Source organism: Diuraphis noxia, unplaced genomic scaffold, assembly GCF_037042655.1.
Source record: "Diuraphis noxia isolate RWA-SAM2 unplaced genomic scaffold, SU_Dnox_SAM2 contig0005, whole genome shotgun sequence".
Lineage (NCBI taxonomy): Eukaryota > Metazoa > Arthropoda > Insecta > Hemiptera > Aphididae > Diuraphis > Diuraphis noxia.
In genome coordinates, this window is record NW_028301715.1 from 14,403,520 (window position 1) to 14,422,835 (window position 19,316).

At 38.2% G+C, this 19,316-nt stretch overlaps 1 protein-coding gene across 4 annotated transcripts in view; it reads left to right on the top strand.

Annotated features, from left to right (window-relative positions):
• brat (tripartite motif-containing protein brain tumor) overlaps positions 1-19,316 on the top strand; it is an 80,331-nt gene that overhangs the window by 40,793 nt on the left and 20,222 nt on the right. For 2 of the 4 annotated variants that reach the window (XM_015524982.2, XM_015524981.2), the window contains exon 2: positions 14,285-14,334. The gene's annotated coding sequence lies outside the window, so the exon portion shown is untranslated. Of the gene's footprint in view, positions 1-13,279; positions 13,929-14,159; positions 14,179-14,284; positions 14,335-19,316 lie in introns of those variants that run through there. The other 2 variants (XM_015524980.2, XM_089228185.1) reach the window with 2 other exon arrangements.

Below are 19,316 nucleotides of genomic sequence, written 5' to 3' on the forward strand. Positions count from 1 at the left end.
ATTATCAATTTTGCAGTGTACAGCAAACATTATGTGGTTGTAGCCATACATTTTATTTCATAATATTAAACACTACGCATAAGTATATCATAATATAGATAATATAATAATATATAATATATATATCATAATATAGGTAAAATAGATAATAATATATCAAAACAATGATTTGCGATGTGCTGATGCTTCTACTACATGTCTACATGGCTGTACATCATTACTTTTCCGATAAACTCGTGATCGTTATAGCGTATCCAATAAGCCCACCCATTTGTTTCAGAATAGTCTACTGTGCATCATAATAATATCGGCGCGTAAATTCAACACATTTTTGAGTTGTACATACGTACACCATATACATATAATATAATATACAGTGTGTCCGTCGTCCGGTCCACCTTGGCGCACATATTATTATAAAATAAAATATTATATTGTGTTGAGTGCGACGAGAGTGCTGCAGCAGCGGCGTTACGCAACAAAGGCGACAGTTATTGAAATCCTCTCGATTTTTTTCATCATCACAATACTTATATTATTAATATTATTATTATTTAGAGTTAATGACGCGTTCTATATCGAATGATTGGAAAGTGCGTATACACTCGGTTGTTCTCCCTTTATAATAATACGATATTTTTATTCACCGGAACATCTGTGCTAGTGTAACTGGTTTTGATGGAATGAAAAAAAAAACAATTCATATATTATGTATATGCGCGTGTGTGCTGCTGCAGCGTGTATCACGCTGCAATTCCGTGTCAAGTCCAATAATTATTATCATTGGAGACGTTGATCGATCTGGGGAATGGAGAGTCCCATTGTTCGGGATTACTGTTGGCGGTATAGTATTTCGGTTTTTCGGCGACATTTGTCACGGACACACGGGCACAATACCATATCCGCGCTAACACACTGCAGTACATATACACATCGTTGCCGTCGAAATTTTGCCGGTTTAACTGGTTTACCCCCACAATAACAATATAATAATATGTACACGTATTTATTATATCCGATATATGCCCTCCACAGTGTTTCTCTACCACCCTAGCTGCTCCTTCGACAACCCCCCCACCACCACCAATCGTATGCGCGGCCGTCTCGTTTCCGAATAATGACGTTTTCGATTCAACAAGCTAAACGTTTCTATTATCGACCGGGTAGAGTCCCGCTGCGCAAAGGCCCACTGCTGCGGGCACAGGGTGTCCTAATGTCGGAATTATTAATGACGCCCCGAGTGCGTTTAGGTATGTATATTGTAATATTGTATATACACTACCTGCGTATATACCTATATATATATATATATATATATATATATATATATATATACACATAGCATTATATATAATATTTATAATATGTGTACTGTGTTTGCCGACTTCACCTGGCCGCACCACCACCACCGCTACCAATCGCCGGGTGCTGCAATAATTTTCTGCGTATCCCCCTCGGCCACCGCCAAAACCGTGTCGCGTATTACAAAAGCCGCGTTATTAATAATCGCCGTATATCCTATTGTTAAGTCCGCGCATTGCTGCTCTGGTACAGTTAATACCTATCTATCTATCTACCTACCTACCTACCTATCTACCTACATAAACATATAAGCATTATTATAGATATTGGTATATACCTATATACGGTATGCGTGTGCGGTGCCCACCGACCGTCAGCAGAATCTGCCACGGGTTCCGAACAAGTCGTCCACGAGAATGCACACGCCAAAAAAATAAATTAAGTGCTTGGAACACGAGAAGTAGGCACTAGGTATACAATATATTATCATGTAATATTATACGTATAGCGGTACGGGTATATGATGATAATACTCGCGATGTTATGCAGGTCCTTCGAGCCGGGTTGTTGAAAAACTCGAAAACGGATATCGTACAGTATGATGACGATATTGAGTTACCGCGGTCATTGTCAGCCCTTGTCGCATGCGACTATACTATACGAGTATCACCGGGACGAGAAGACCGGATGACCGGACGACCGGTTCGTCAAGAATAACGTACCGACCGAAACCACGGATTTCGGGCTTTCCTGTGAATACGGTTTTAATTCTGTCGTCGGTTGGCTTGTGCTTTTGGCAGTTATCGTATTATTACATATATGGTAACGCCATGTTCAGAAATCGTTTCACGGGCCGCGACGTTATAATATCTCATTCGGGTCACATCGCTAACTAACTATCTACACACATTTACAAAGAAAGTCGCGGACACAAAAAAATATCGAGAGGAGAAAAAATTCAAAGAATAAACGTACAAGTACACGCAATTGTAGGTACCTAAATACCATCGCAACAAGTACGTTGAACTTGTACACATTTTTTCGTCTTTATTATACATTATCCGTTTCTGTATATATATAACGCGCGTCTATACCTACACCTAACGTCTCTTCGCTATTTAATATATATATATATTATATATGTATATGTGCGGTCGTGAATTAGAATTAACCATTGTGTGGTAATTTATATATATATTATGTAATATTTTTGTTTCGTACGGACAATATGTTTTCGCCGACACCCGATCGCTGCTGATACACGAACTTATAATAATATACACTTACACTAAATCATTTCATCTCCGATACATAAGGTTATTTCGCCGTGTGTATGACACAATTTTATTACAATAATATAATATGTTCACTTACTCCCGCCGTAGTATTTATACTGCAGCTATTGCTATACTGCAGGCTGTATATTTTATAATACACTGCAACGGGTATTTCGTCACTGTTCGGTTGCAGAGAGTTGTGGGCTGCAACGACGGGTGGGAATAGCATGAACCCAAAGTATGTGCGCTCGCTCATGTGTGTGTGTGTGTGTGCAGAGCCAAAGAGCGAGAGAGGACAAAAAAAACTATACGTATATTATGTACATAAAATGCACCAACAGAAGCCTCGTGCTCGCCCATATAGATTTGTGCGTCGTATACGAACAACAAGTGTGTTTGTATATGGTTTTACGTGGCTTGTGCATGTGTGTGTGTGTGTGTGTGTGTGTACATGCGCGCGTGTTGAGCTCTATGGAATATGCGACGTCATTCGGTGATCGAATAAAATTTGAGTTTATACGGACAAATGACCGCAACGCACATCTCGTTTGTGAAGTGATAATACGTTGTTCGTTTTTACGTACATTTATAATATTATTTTTATTACTCAACAATCAACGATGGTTATATTATTATTATTGTACGTACGATGTACGCATGTTTTATAATATGTCGGACGAACTCGCGAAGAGCTTTTTCTATAACTTTTTCTATCATCTTCAGCGCTCCTCCTCGCGGCACTACGAGTAAAGAGCATATAATGTGTTTTTTAGGTTTTTGTCCAAAACTTTTTCGCTTCGTTTAAAATTTTACAAAAAGATTACCGTTCACGAACGATTTGATTTGATTACTTTTCCGATTCGATTTAATACGCTTTTTATCTTATACTGCAATACGGAATTGACTTTTGCAAATGTATATAGGTAGTTTTGAAAGCGTTCCTAATTTCCTACTTACATTAAATATTTTTTTATTATAGTCGTATCGGCGGTCTCGACAAAGCGAGCTACCTTGCTACCTATCTATAATCGAATGAATTTAAGTTGTCGCGAATGTTTGTTTTGCCATCTACAGGGAATCACTAAAAAAAAAAAAAATAGTAGGTAGTTAACGTTTTTAACGGTTTCAGAGTATAGAATCGTCAGGGCTTATGATAAAAATGTTTACCTCGAATATTCATTGGAAAATGCTTCAGACTAAACAGTCAACTTAAAAGTAGATCAAAAATAACTTTAGTTATTATTAACATTTTTATACATGCGTATAATATATATATATATGATAACAATTTGATTCTGAAAAATATGTCATCTTTGAATACTTTAAACTGACTACCACCCACAAATTTAATTGTGACGAACCAACAGAGAGAGGTAATTGATATCATCATATTATATCGTTGTCTCTCCTGAGATGCTATTCGTCTATCCATAGACTACGATTATCGATTAAAAAACTATTTAGTATACGGTCGACTTCAACTCAATTATTAATTTACTACCACATACATATTTATACAGCCATCAGCAGAATGAGAGTCTCGAAAAGCTTTAAATTTCGTACCGTGCAGCTGGCACAGTAGGGCAACGTGGTACTTAATTATAAATAGGTAGGACCGTATTAGGGGTATATTACAACAACTGTACCTACACGGTTATACCTATGATATACAGATGGTTCATCGTAACGTCGCGTATCGTGTCACGACTCCGTATCCGAGGTATCAAAAATATCTGTTATATGAGTTATATATGTTTGAAATCCGACTGAACACGAAACAATACTACTACGTGCCTGCATAATAATGTAGGTATTATATTTTGTACACAATGGTAACAGCAACGCACGACGACGTGCAACGCAACGCGCAGAGACTGAGATTTTGTTGGTTTTTAATTAACGGCAGCGCGAAAAAAAAACGGACAGTACGACCGGTCCACCCCGTTCGCGATCGTCGGCATCATGATGAAGGGTGTGGCGGGGTACTATTATAATAATTAAACGGCGGCCGAAGGTTTTGCCAAAGTTTCCTAACGCTCTCTCCTCACCGCCACACCAGTACGCAGCCGCTTCCCCCTGCTCGCCGAGCTGACGCCTAGAGAGAAAGAGAGAGAGAGAGAGAAATAGAGATCACCATAAACTATATTAAGTTGCTCTCACTCTCACGCGCACCGCACTCACTCTTCGCCCCTTCACCCACTACTACTTAGTGGAACCAGTTGTGTTATTACCTACCGAGAATAGAATATTATTATTACTATCTACATCACGCGCGTATATCGTCGAACACACACACACACACATATATGTGCATAGAATGTATGTATGTAATATATTATATAGGTACGGAGAATACGTTGTCGTTAAGGGGGTGCGGAGGGGGGTGGGTAAACTACGCTGTTATATTTATACACACACACACACATTATGTATAATGTATTATATAGATATATGTATGTAATACGTAAGAATGAAACGCAGTTAGTGCAGAGCACTGCTCGCACACAACTATTATATATATATATATACACGAGCACACGACCGCGTACAAACACTGAAACACATACAGATCATCTGCGGGCTTTGAACCCGCGAGGTGTACTCGTGTGTGTATATACCACCGCTCTGTATAATATAATATTATAATTATATATATATGGTATGATGTCCTTTGTTCCATACATCGCCCGTGATATTATTATAATATACCATTTTGAGTTTTGACGTAGTCGTCGTTATTCGAGCAATCGCAGATGGCACTCCGTGTTGTAGCTATAGTATAGTAAAGCGTCAAGCGGTTTTATGGTAATAATTTTTTTTTTTTTTTTTTGTGCTCGGGGGCGGCTGGGAAGACCGGTCACCGGTGCTTACGGCGGGGGAGCGATTTTCGAGGGTTTTCCTGTGGGCTGTGAGAGCTATATGCGCCGGTCAGCTGGAGCTGGATGAGGGTCAAGTGGTAGTCATACATATCTCCGCCGCTGCAGGCGGGGTTGGAGGAACACATCTCCCTGTGACCGTTTTCTTCGGTTGTTTGCACAATAGTGTAATCCGATATCATATAATATTGTAATATATTATGTTTGTGACGAGGTCAAAGGGACGTGAGAAACGAAACGTCTCGTCGCAGCCGTGTGCACATTATTTTAAGCAGTAGTCGCATTACCTACACTATATACTCATCGGTCGCACAACGCGTAAAGAAAGGGCGCGACTGGGATAAAACATTTTTTCGATGACCAGCTTGGATTTTAAATTTCATGAATTCTATTCATTCCATTTCACGCGTATATTATTATGGACTGCAAATGCGCTCGCGCATAATTTTCAAAACGACGGTTTTCGGGTGGGATGATGGGTTCGCACTTACCTTGGGAATTCGAAAAATATTCTTAATTCAATAATACATGTAAAATATTATAGTATTTTCAAGACGGTTTTAATCTTTACGATTTCGTTATCTTCGAGTTCTAGAATTTCAAAAATACAGCCAAGTGCACTATATTGTCTGAACGTGTTTTTTTCACGTACTACTCATGCAACTGTGTAGATAATATTTAAGTACATTATACATATGATATTGTCTTTATTATTGACCTCGGTGTTACGCTAACTATATAGTTCTTGAGATTTGTAAATTAAATTATTCGTTTGTTTATGATTTTCTTTTTTTAAAATTGAACTTGAACTATATATTTTTATTTGTAATCTTTATACTTATATACACTTTATTCATACTTGTTTGTTACTATTAATGTTATAATAGTTACAACAATAGATATAGTCGTTTTTGGTATTCATTATTATGACTTAGCTGTAAGGTTTCTGTCAATCACCTTGTTGAATAGGTTTATAATATATTATGCGTATATTAAACGATAATCGTCTATATTACAGTCACTTGTCAACACGTTTAATTACGTTATGCACCAACCATATAATATACCCGTCGTCATTAAAATAATATACGCTCCATAGTCTTTTCACCTAGCAAAATCGGCGAATTGATCTCATTATTCATTGTTTATTTTAGATCGTGCACCGCAGATCAAACCAATCGACGGAATGCCTACATTATGTATGCGGTACTCCTATATAATATATATATGTAATATAATATCGCGAGTAATCATCAATATTGTTCAGCTGAAGCGTATTCTTAATTTAATTCAGACATTATACATGGTATAGTGCTCGTTACGTTACGCATACGTACGTACTGTTTTAATATATACAATCGGGTTTAGGTTTATTTTAGACGGATGACAAGTGCCAATTAACCTTGAACTACTTGTACGTTGAACTTTGATTGGTTACTGGTTAGGTATACCTGTATATAGGTATGTAATATTCGATCCATTCTTTTTATCCCAAAAGTTTCACCGGAAAACAATTTTCAGGTGATGAACAATAGCTCCGTGTTCTGTGTACTGCAACAGAAATATATATTAATTAGGCTATATGCATATAAATATATAATGACACTATAACATAGTTGATAAAACATTTTGTTTATTTATATAATTTTTGTCCAGTAGGATCGAACATTGTTATTACATGTCTCGTTTTTGTAATATTTATGTGTAAAATGTATACATAAATGCTCACGTCCATACAGCCTGAAGGGCTGAAATAGAAATCTTTTTATCCACCCGTTTTATTCCCTGTCTAAACTATTTAATCATTTCGCGGGAATTTTCTTCGCACACATATAAGCTGATAAGATTAAATGAACCGGATTATGTGCATGGTGGAATGCCATTAAAAAGCCGCGTTATTGTTGGCCGCTATAGAATATTATAATATTAGTTATATCATGTTATATGCGTATGACGTCAGACCCGTTGTTGCAAGTATTTGCAATTTTTTTATCCCGAAGATTTCTCACACTGCTGCAATTTGTTTGTGCGCGCGATCGACATTTCCGGAGTCAAGAGCGAAAGTAAAATCATTTGACCGAGTCGCATACATTTGCATCTATTAACGAAATGAAGATTATTATAATCGTGTTGTAGGTATTATCGAATAAATTCTACTACTCCAGAGACGGTTTTTTTTTTCATAACATCGATAATACGTGTTTCATCTTGTTTCGAGCAAGTTTTAACGTGCAGGCTACCTGGTTATACCGGCTATGGTATACGCGGTTATATAGTAAATATACACACAACGATTTTGTCGTCACTCTTTTGTTCTCTGTTGTGTTATGCAATTATTTATAATAATAAAATGCGCGACGCTTTCCTAAATGTGTTCATTCGTTGGACCACAACCGGCGTAGGCGTCCGGCCAACCGATCCGGCGGGATTCTTTGCTCGCGAATATTATTCAATTCTCCGGACGGGAGAAAACCTGCAATACTTCGGCATGATGTTACGTCTTCTGTTCCGAAAAAAAATCGAAACTCGTCAGTGCTGGTCATTTGCCTCTCACATTCATCTGCCCGAAGACGTCTTGTAATAATAAATATATTTATGGTACCCATATCGCTTGCACCGGAGTGTGGTGATAAATATAGTATAAATCTCAATACGATCTTCTGAAATCTTCATAATACAATAATATTATCATTTTTCACCGACATATCGATTATATTCCAATATCGTCGGTATTCACCTCCCCCCCTTCCCCCGAGTTCATGTCATCACGCGCGTTAAATATATATAATATGCCTTTTTGCTTTTCACTTGGCTAGAGCCTAAGGTCATACGCCTCCATTCTGATTCTTAGCACTCGGCTGCAGTTTCGACAACAGTTGTCGGCGTCTATGCCGGAACGTGCTAAATAATAAATCCAAAAAGGTCGTAACGGAGTCCCGTGTGTCATATAATATATATATACACACACACATTATGTAGTGTGTATATAATATATTATAGGCGTTCTCCCACGTACGGGCCAGAGCAGACCAGACGTAATCCGAACCACGTCGTGCGGGCACCACCACACGTGCAGTGTTTTTCGGCCGACGTTTCCTCTCTTTGGGCGGCGGACATAATAATAATATAATATTCTATATGTATAGAATAATATATAACACACGAGAAACGCGACACTATACTTACGCGGGCACGACGACACGTGTGAAACGCGCACCTCTCAAACGACCCTGCGGCGACCGAACCTCCCCGAACGTATTCGGCCTATGCCGAGGTGCGTCTCTTTCTCGTCCTATCCTTCTCTGTTAGTCTCATCTATATAATGACTCGCCGAGACACTTTATAGTGTGCTATCCGTTTTTTTTTCTTTTCACACTCAACGCGCGGCGGTGGTTAGGTTAGTAGAGAGGGCGTATAATATTATATTAACATTATTATATATATTATGCACACGACCAGAAGCCCTGTGTCGCCCCGAACTGTATGACGTACGCATACGATGACTACAAAGCCGGTTATTTCCGCCGCCATGTAACACTATACATGGTATATCCTCCGGAGTATAACCATAACGCATTATGCACTGCACGCGCATCTTTCTCGGTCGCCCACCCGCCCCTCGAAACATCGAAAACTATAATGATTATTATTATTACTGTTATTACTGGTCGTTCGAAACGCGTACACTCTCTGTCTATACAATACTCAATATGATCATGTCCACCACAGACGAACCGCCGCCGCCGCGTTCTGAAACAATGAACCGGCGACATGCACACCGGACGCGAAGAGCGCATCCATAATAATATCCATCTACCTCTCAGCACTGTTCGTATTTTAGGTACAATTATTAAATAATAAATATATATTTTCACGTTATGATGTATCATATAATTTATAACAATAATGTTGAACGCATACGAAACGCGGAATTTCCGGTTTGTTGGTCTGTCCTCGTGTGTGGATCTCCTTCGTTAATCGCGTGGATTAGAATTTCCTACTTCTGCCGCTTCTGATCCTCTACCGATCGTGTCATCCGCTAGAGACAAATCAGTGGACGTCTGTTGTTTGTATAATTTATAATTATTATAATATAATTTGCACCGCGATCGGTCAGAAGTTTTTATTCTCGCAATCCACACACCAGCTGACACGTTTTCCCCGCAACGCTTCGCGCAGCATCGAAATTATTATTACTATTTTTTTTCCACTACAATAGTACTATACATATTATAGAATATTATTATATTAATAATAATAATCGATAACAGAGGAGGCTCTTCACGCATATATGATAAATAATAAACGTCACGTCTGCACGTGCGCCATGTAATATATAATCTACAATATGTAAATGTTACATTCATAATTACTATGTATACACATTACACAGGTACACTGTCCGTCAATAGTATACATTATAGCGATATACAGCGCAAAAAAAATGCTATAAATGATATTTTACATAACAATGTAAATAGTAGTAAAAGTGGGCTAATTTATCGTGTCACATGTCCGAGCTCGGCGTATAATAATAATAATAATAATAATGGTAATAATGTTTACCATTCGATAAGAAAAAGTATGCTGAAAAATAAACATTATTAATTACCGTATCTGCGTGGTCATTTGTCGACTGTCGTCATTCATTATTATGAATTATAATACAAAACTAAATCGAATAGCATCCATCCATACAGATCTGACGCCGTGCAAAGGCTCTACTACGTGAAGCTGTGTTAGTGTATGGATAATACATAATATGAGTGTGTGTTTATGACTTCCGTGCACCGCAAAGTCCATTTTTGGTCATATACTTATATACTTATATATATATATATATATATATATATATATATATATATATATATATATATATATATATATATATATATATTATATAGAAGTCGACGACGTGGAAAATGATAAATTAACGGATCGTTGAACGGTTTTCCCGAAGAAGATTTAAGTCTTCTATCCTGTATAGACGGTGTCGTCGATGTGCGCACGCACGTGTGTGTTGGGGGGATGGTGGCGGGGGGGGGGGCGGAGAGGAAATGATTTATCGTGCGGAAAAAGAAACGTTTTCGAATGTGCACGGCACACCTAAGGCTAAGTGTATTTACTGCATGGCGAGACGCCGTTGTCGCGCGTCGTCAAAGCATTAAAAACTTCTCTGTCTCGACTTTTTCTCCGGTTAAGTCGGCGAACGGCTAGTGGATGTCGTGCGGGCGGGGCGAGAGTAGGAAGCAAAGTGTAACAAAATCGTAAATCCCATCGGTGCGTAACGAAAAGTCACTTTCGGTCTCTCGAGCTTTATCCGTCGTATACTGTGTACGTGTACTATTGTAATTGGCGCGCGCATTTTATAATATATTATAATTTAATATAGTACGTTGTTGCACACGATTGATGTCCGGAAGATGGACAAGGTGAGGGGACGGAATAGGAGTGCAAGTAACAGTACGCGAAGAGAGGTTTATTATTATTGTTATTAATATATATTTTTAATTAGAATCGTTAAATGTTACTGTGTGATGGCAATGATGTCGGTCGGTTCGGTGCCAATAAACCACGTTTCTCTCTCCGCTTTCTGAGACGGTAGTTATTTCCATAGTAAATCAAAACACGCAACAAATGCGAACCATTTTGATTTATATTATATATATTATTATTGTTGCGCCGACGCCGCTCTATTGTCTCGTTATTTCTCCATATTATAAAATTATTATTGTTTTTACTATCATCATCATTATCATTATTGTACGAGTTATAGTTATTGCACGCCGCACTATGTATGTTCTCTGGCGTTTTAATTACGACTGCAGCAATAATGAAATAATAATATATTATCGCGTAGAGAAAAATATTAATAGTATAATTTTATAATAATATCATATAATGTTGTATTTGTTTATCGTTATTATAATTTTCTTATTGTAAATTGTCCGGATGTTTATGACTTTGCGACGACAACGACGTGTGTGTGCCTCTGAGCGAATCGAATAGGTACCTATATAATAATATAATATTATTGTCACGAAAAACTTCTCTCTCTCTTCGACTCTTTCCGGTTTTCGTTGCGTACATTTTATTCAACATGATAATATTTGTACGTGTACAAACACGGCAATTATATTGTTTATGTGTTATTACAATAACAGTGTAGTCGGTACTATATCTTATTTTCTTATACACTTAAAAGTTACTATGGCAGCGTGCGCGCGTTCAATGTTCATTCGTCATCCTCATTCCTCGTTGTTTCGTTGCTTTTCTATATTATAATTTATTAAACAATATGTGCGCTTTTCATGTTATTTGTCACTGTTTTATTTCACTAACGCAGTACCTATATATATATATTGTATACCCATTTGGCTATGTATTATAATTTATAATATTATTTTGTTATACAATAATGTCATTAGCGCTGGTTCTTTTTTTACCGTACGTGTTGCTATCTACACCGTACGTTTTTATTACTTGTCCTTTCGGCAGTAACTTTTTAGACCAAACCTGTACAAACACTACAAACACGAAACACGATGAAATACTATGATACTATACGCGTGTATTAAACGACTTTTGAAACGTTGTAGACAGTATTAAATATTAATCATTGTATTATATTATCGATATTATGTTCGTGTTTATCCGTCTTATGGCTCAGAAATATAAATACTTTTATTCTACGTATTTTAATATCATGTTTACAGTGTACATGCACGAATTAAAGACTCTTGTTCCGCGATGATAAAAATATGTACAATCCCGTAGTCGCGTATGCGCTCGGTATTACTCACCCATTCGATAAAAGTTGAAATGTCAAATGAATAACAAAATATATTCACATGATATTTATTTTATAAACACGGGAAATAAATCTAAAAGACATTCAGATAACATGCAGAAACAACGTAAATCAACGAATAAATATAACCAACAGTGTATTAGGTAGGTAGGTATTTAATCTCATTTTCGGATAAAACGAAATACCTTTAATAAATAATGCACATGATATTTATAAAACATTTAACGTGGTTGTGTTAAATCCCAAATAAAAATATTCTTCGGTTTCGACAGCTTACAAAATAATCATTGAATGTAAAATATTATCGATTAAAATAATTGAAATTTTTTCTCGATTAAAAGTTTTGATGTTATTTTCGAGATATTTTATTTTATCGATACCCACGTATCCCGCGCTTGTAAAGATACAGCTCGTACTCGCGCGATTAATAATAATTATCAAAATAAATTTAGAATGCGTCGAAAATAAAAGTAAAAAAGCATTGACGTTCGGAACGCTGCATTGGCAACCGTACACTACGAATCGAAATAATTAAATCCCGTACATCAATCATGTTAAGATGGTGTCGGTTTTGAATTATCCAACTTAATATCTTTGTTTTTTTTTACCAACGAGGGGGAGGGGGATTACTGTTTGCTCAACACCCTCAAATTCACACTTAGGTACCATAAAAACGAGTCACTCGTAGGAGTTTCCGTGAACTCCACGACCGACGGACCCGTGCGTCTAGTGCGCCGGGTGAGCACACTTGACTCCTATATGGTGTTATCGTCGGCGTGGAAATGACAAAATTAAAAAAAAAGAAGGAACTACGACGCGTAATCAATGGTCGGTCAAGCGCGGTCGGACAGCCGATGGTCCGTCGGTACGGCGGTTACACCGGGCACCGGCGCGGTGGGGACGGTGAGCGAACGCAAACGCGTGTGCCGGTAGAGCGCGCTGCCGGTGACGCGCACTCGGTCCCATCACCTGGGCTACCGGGTCGCCGCCGTCACCACCGCGCCGCGGCAGACGATCACGCAGTTTAGTTGATCGGCCGGTTCCAATACCGTCATTCATGCAGACGTCGCTTAAGTGCGCGAGCCGGTTAAAAAAAAAAATTCACGTTTATGTTTTGTTGATGGAAATAATAATTTTTACTTTTAAATTCCGTACGTGTATGTTAGTCCGCTGTTAAGTTTTTTTTTTCATTATAATTGATTTTTTTTTTTGATTTTCCTCGTGTTTTAAGAACAAAAAAAAAAATGAAATAAAAAATGTTCGAGTGAAACAAAAACGAATGGAAAAAAAAGGAGATTTTCATTAATAACAAAATCGTCACGACTGGCACGCGCGCGTGTGCTACAGTATAGTAGTTGTTATATTTTGTTAATAATTTTTCCTCGCTCGTTTGTTTGTTTGTTTTATTATTATTAAATATTTTTATTTTATTTTATAAGTGTTAAAAGTGTTATTATTATTATCATTATTATTACTACCACTACTACTAGATTTTTTTCTTTTTATCATTCATTGAAGACCCGCAAGTGCGTTCGTTTCCGATCGGTGAGAGAGAGAGAGAAAGAAGGAAAATAAAAATCACACACAGAGCAGAATAATATAAGAATAATACACGCGCGCACGCTGTACAATCGCGCACCACTACACAACAGGACTTTGGTGGTAAGTTGTCGTCGCCAATCGTCACCGACTCGCCGTCGCGTCAGTCGCGCGCGCCCGCCGTTCACACTCGCACGCACACATTTATTATTCCCACGTTTTTATCGCGAAAACGGAATTTCCTTGTATTCCGCTTAAATTCGCGACGTCCATGTGCATGTGTGTGTGTACGTATTTTGACGTTATTTTATATAAAATATATATATATATATCGCGCTTGTCTATACACGACGATAATATTGTCACGGGTGTTGTTAGTACTATTATTATTATTATCTTATTCCATGATATTGTGTACCGCAAATATATTATTTTTAGCCCGACTAATGTGGAAAATTTTTTTTTTGTTCGTGTTTCAGAATGGAATTGAGACGACCGAATTGCTGTAATTTGTTGAACACTGTCGAAGGTAAGAGACGCACACGATAAAATGATATTATTACCTAGTTTTTAGTTATTATTAGTGCCTAATAGAAATTTGTCCACGTCCAATTTCGGTTTGGCGTCTCTTTTTTTTTTTATATAGGTAATATTATAAATACATAATATATAAGCCATATAGGTATAAGCATGATGGTATTCCACGGCCGAAAAAATATTCGTTGGTAGGTTACCTATATTTTCTTTCTTTTGACCACGACGACGGATTTCAACCCTCCCGGTGTGCATTCCACACAAGGTGTATTGTTGTCGTCGGTTTAGGGGGTAGTTTCAGTCGTTGGCAGGTAAAAATCAGCTGGTCCTTTGTGCGCGTTATGTTGTTCACGTCCTCCTACTCGGCAACGACGGAGCAGCGTGTATGGCCCTTGACACGTTACCAACTCTCGTGGGGTTTTGCACAGTTGGCCATCATATTATTACTATTATGATTATATAGCCGTAGTGGTGCCCTTGCATCGCCGTCGCCGCCGAGGAAGTAAATTCATGTTTAAATACTGTGGTTAATGGTTATAACTTGTACATTATGATAATAATAATATAATACGATATCGTTGTCGGACGACGACGACGGCGATAGCGAGCACGTTTTGTTATAATTGTGACTCGGACGTCGACAGATATGATAAGAACAAAAAAAATCAAAATAATGAACACATTTAGAATATTGAAAAAATAATAATCTGCTGAATTTCGATAAAACGTGTGTTTCAACAAATAAAAATCTATCATACTATGCGTTGTTTTTGAAATGGTATTAAATCGTTTCTGTCGAATCCGTCGTTTTTAGTTGCTTCCCCTCTCTTTTTCAAATTTTCAAACCGATGACGCAACACATAATCGCTGCGCGTGTTCCCTGATTTTCGAGAACTCATCATAAGTACTCACAATTTAAGTCACTCGTCGTCGTTAAGCATTCAATTTTTATTCTCCCAAAATGCTAAATTCCAAACAATAAAAACTGAAAAATGACAAAATAAAAAACGATTTAAATGATTGCAACGTTTGCACTCCACGCGCGCCATCACGACACACTCCATTATTACTATTCTCTTAAAATAAGTTTTGAAACTATATTATTTAATTTATTTAAATTATGTTATTTTTTTGGAGAGTTTGATTCGTTCGTGTTCATTCCGGGTGAGAGAAAAGCGTTAAGTCTATCACTCGTAGTAGGGCAAAAGAAGAGAGGAAGAAGGCAGTTCTTTGTCGTGGGGAATACCGCATGGCGTGGGCGAGATACACGTGGTCTTGTCTGACGGTAGCCTTGTTAGCGAGGCACCCGTACTGAACGTAATAATTCTATAATCATTAACTTATACTATTTTAAGTGCTCAACTCGGTCGTGTGTTGTAGAAAAATATAACTCGTGTACGACCGGTCGACAACCTTTGAGCGGCGCGCCGATCGGACGGGGTCGCGTGCGACCAGTTTTTCGCCAAGAACGATCGCGCGCTTTTTTTCTTTTGTCGTAACTCGTAATAGCGGCGGCGGCGGCTTGCAGACGCGACAACATAGCCGGCCGACCGACCGACATGGCCCGTTCATGGATGGGGTAGGGGTAAGGCGGCGGCGACGGTCGACCGAGGTTCTTTGTTTCGGACGGATGCTCTCCTCCGCCCGCCGACCGTCGTCCCACACCAATTATTGTTACAGCCGACCGGCACGGAGAGCCTCTGCCGTCGACGTCGACGTCACGGTCCATCTCTGCCGAAGATATATACCTTTGTCCTTCCAACAGGTCGACTACCCCCACGTTTATATCTATATATTTATTTGTACATACCATAAGCGCGGTACAGGTAATAACGATATATTATGTATATATCACATCAGGTACTGGGTACTCCCACACACCCACACACATCGGTCGTGAGAAACGGACGATGTCTTTAGGTATGATCGTATTTTTCAAAATGGAACGAAAATATACGAGAACCGTCCGTGACGGTTGAAGAGTATTAGTAGTAGTAGTAGTGTAGTAGTAGGGGGCGGACTTTAAATGACCCGCCGCCGGCTTGGAGGTTAGGGTCATAGCAATGTTTTTGTTTTCAAGGACGACTAGACTTTCTCCCGTTGTTGAGTAACGCACTACGGACGATTTATACACGTTACTATGTACATAATATTATTATTATTATGATGATTATGATTATTATGTGGGTATTCATTGTGTCATTTGTAATCTTCCCTTTTAGGCGTGTTATTATTATATTTTATTATTCGACCAGACCAAACTCTTATAATATTATAGTCGAACACGCGTTTTGTGTTATACATCGTTCACTGATTTCTATTTTACGAAGTTTTTCGGACCAACGTAGTATGATTCACACACTACTTAACTAATAGACGCAGAATATAATTAAGATTTTTTCCGTAGAATTCGTTAAGTCCAACATAGGCATTAAAATAATAATAATTTATCGTTATGATTCTTCGTCTGTACTTGTTACATTCGTTGTTTAATAAGCAATAACATAATACATTAGAGAGGTATGCTGCCGCGGTGTAATATTAGTTGCTGGCAGTCTGTAGTAGTACTACAATAAAGACGTATTGGATTTCTTATTCGAAACACAATCGTAATAATAACGAGCGCGTATATTTCATCATAATATCTTTAACGACATTGTATAATATCATCATCGTCGTCGTCTGCCTAGGAGTTGTACTCGTTATTATGTTTTTTTTCACGTAAATTTTTAAGTAATCGTATGGTAAATAAGAAATAGGTACACACTACACACACAGCACATACGTATATTGTATATTTTGTAAACTCCTCTACTCGAGGTGGCCCTGGTTACGGCCGTGTGCGTGTTTAATAAATAGAGCGACAATTACGTGCCGGGGCCACATGTGTGTACTGTGTAATCCGTCGGGTATATTATTCTTTTTCGTGCCTGGAGGGGTGGTCGTTGCGATGAGAGTGACAGAGAGAGAAAAAGGAGAGAAAATTACCACGATACATACGCGGCGGCGGCGGTGAGTTAATCCAAACACATATTATATTCTTCTTTGGGCCAAAAACCAGCTGGTGTGCCAAGCATCAGCTACCGGGTGGTACACCAGTTTTCCTTCCTTTTTATTTATTTATTTTTTATTTTTATTTTACCCATAGCTATTTTTATAGACGCACACACGGTCGTCGCCGTCGTCTTGTGCATCATACTCCGGCAACACACGAGGTCCATTTCGTGTCGTATGTTTACGTTGCGGTCCAAAATGCCGTTAATTGGACTTTTTTTTTCACTCCGTCGTCATGTTTTGCCCCGGAATTCTTTTCCGTTTTGTTTACGAAAATTTTCCATGATGAAATATGTTACTCAATTGTTTGTCCGGCGCCGGTGGTTTCCATGGCGTGTAATAGTCGTGTGGTGTTGGTGGGGCGATGAAGGGGAGATTTGGAACCACTGCGACGACCGTGCGTGTGTGTGTGTGCTAGACCTGTGTCGGTTGTGCGTTTCTGATCACCGCCGTCGCATTTATTATTATAATTATACACGTATATATCGTCTGCGAGTGTTTTCGTGTGTGTTTTGGAATGACGGGGCACGATGGCACTCACACATAATATTCCACACATGTTATGTTCGACGGACTACGACGATGTCGTTTCTCTCCGTCTCGTTTTATTGATCCCTTGCGTCGTCGTCGCAGCAATATATAATAATAATATGCGGCGCGTCTGCACAGAGGACCTGGCTGGCGCGTGTTCTCAAAATACTCTAGGGGTTCTCAAAACCCGATTTTGTTTACAGTTGTTTCGATTTCATCGTCGTCGTTGTAAATAATATTCGAACTGTTGCTGGTGGCTTGACTTGCGGTTTGCATTCAGTATTTTAAGCTTAACGAATGCATACAAATCTTAATTTATAATTATAACGAATTACTTCAAAGATATTAGCTTAGCTATTACGAATATTACGATAATATTATGATTATTTACTTGATATTCCGTACATACCCTCGTAGCAGCCGTAAAACATGTCTATTCTATAACCCTTCTGAATATTTGAAAACTAGTCGAACACACCGGTCTCTGCTGCTGCAGCTGGTGTTGATCCAGATGATCGTCATTAAAACTGGTGAGTAATAAACTCAATCCAATGCTCAACACTCGTAAATATATCTTCTACGGCGTTCAAGTTGTATGTATAGTACGCACTGTTGTAGTATAGTAGTACCGTTTTTTTTTTTATGCAATTGAGTCCATAGCAAAGAAACGTGGTAAACATTATGTCGATCTAAATTTTTTTTGTAATGTCGGAAATTCAAATCGTGTTATCGTCATATTTCCGTTCGATATTTTTGTCTTTTAGAAAATAATGATATATTGCTCAACGCCTCAACGGATATATAACCAATGATTTATTTATATGTTTGTGCAATTAAAATTATTAATTAGCATTAATATGTCTAGCGATGCGTGTGTGGCGTTCAATGACATCATCTGATGACTCAAGAGTGTTTTCTGAACGTTTAATAGCGTGCTTTACATAAAAATAATTCGTTTTCCTAGTTGTTGATTTTAAATTTAAAAAAAAATCGCACACGACCTCCACGTCCCTCCAAACGGCCCAAACCATAATAATATACCTATTACGCTCCGCGTGCACATTATCGCGATCCTCTGACGATAGCGCCGCTAATACACGAATGTTTTTCCTCCCATTGCGTCGTCGACGTTATCTGTAAAAACCATCTAGCCCTGGGTACTTTAGCTTCGGACGTTTCGCTCGACTAATTAATCTGGATTATCCACCCGACCTGTCCGCCGGATACGTTAAATGTTATCTTTCACGTCTACTCCTGTTAGTGGGTTTATTTTGTTTATTTATATACTTTTCCTGCCGGTGACACACACATGCACATACACAAATATCCGAGGTGCACATAATTTTATTTAATATTATAGTAGTTGTGTAGTTTTCAACCGTCGTCGCGCAT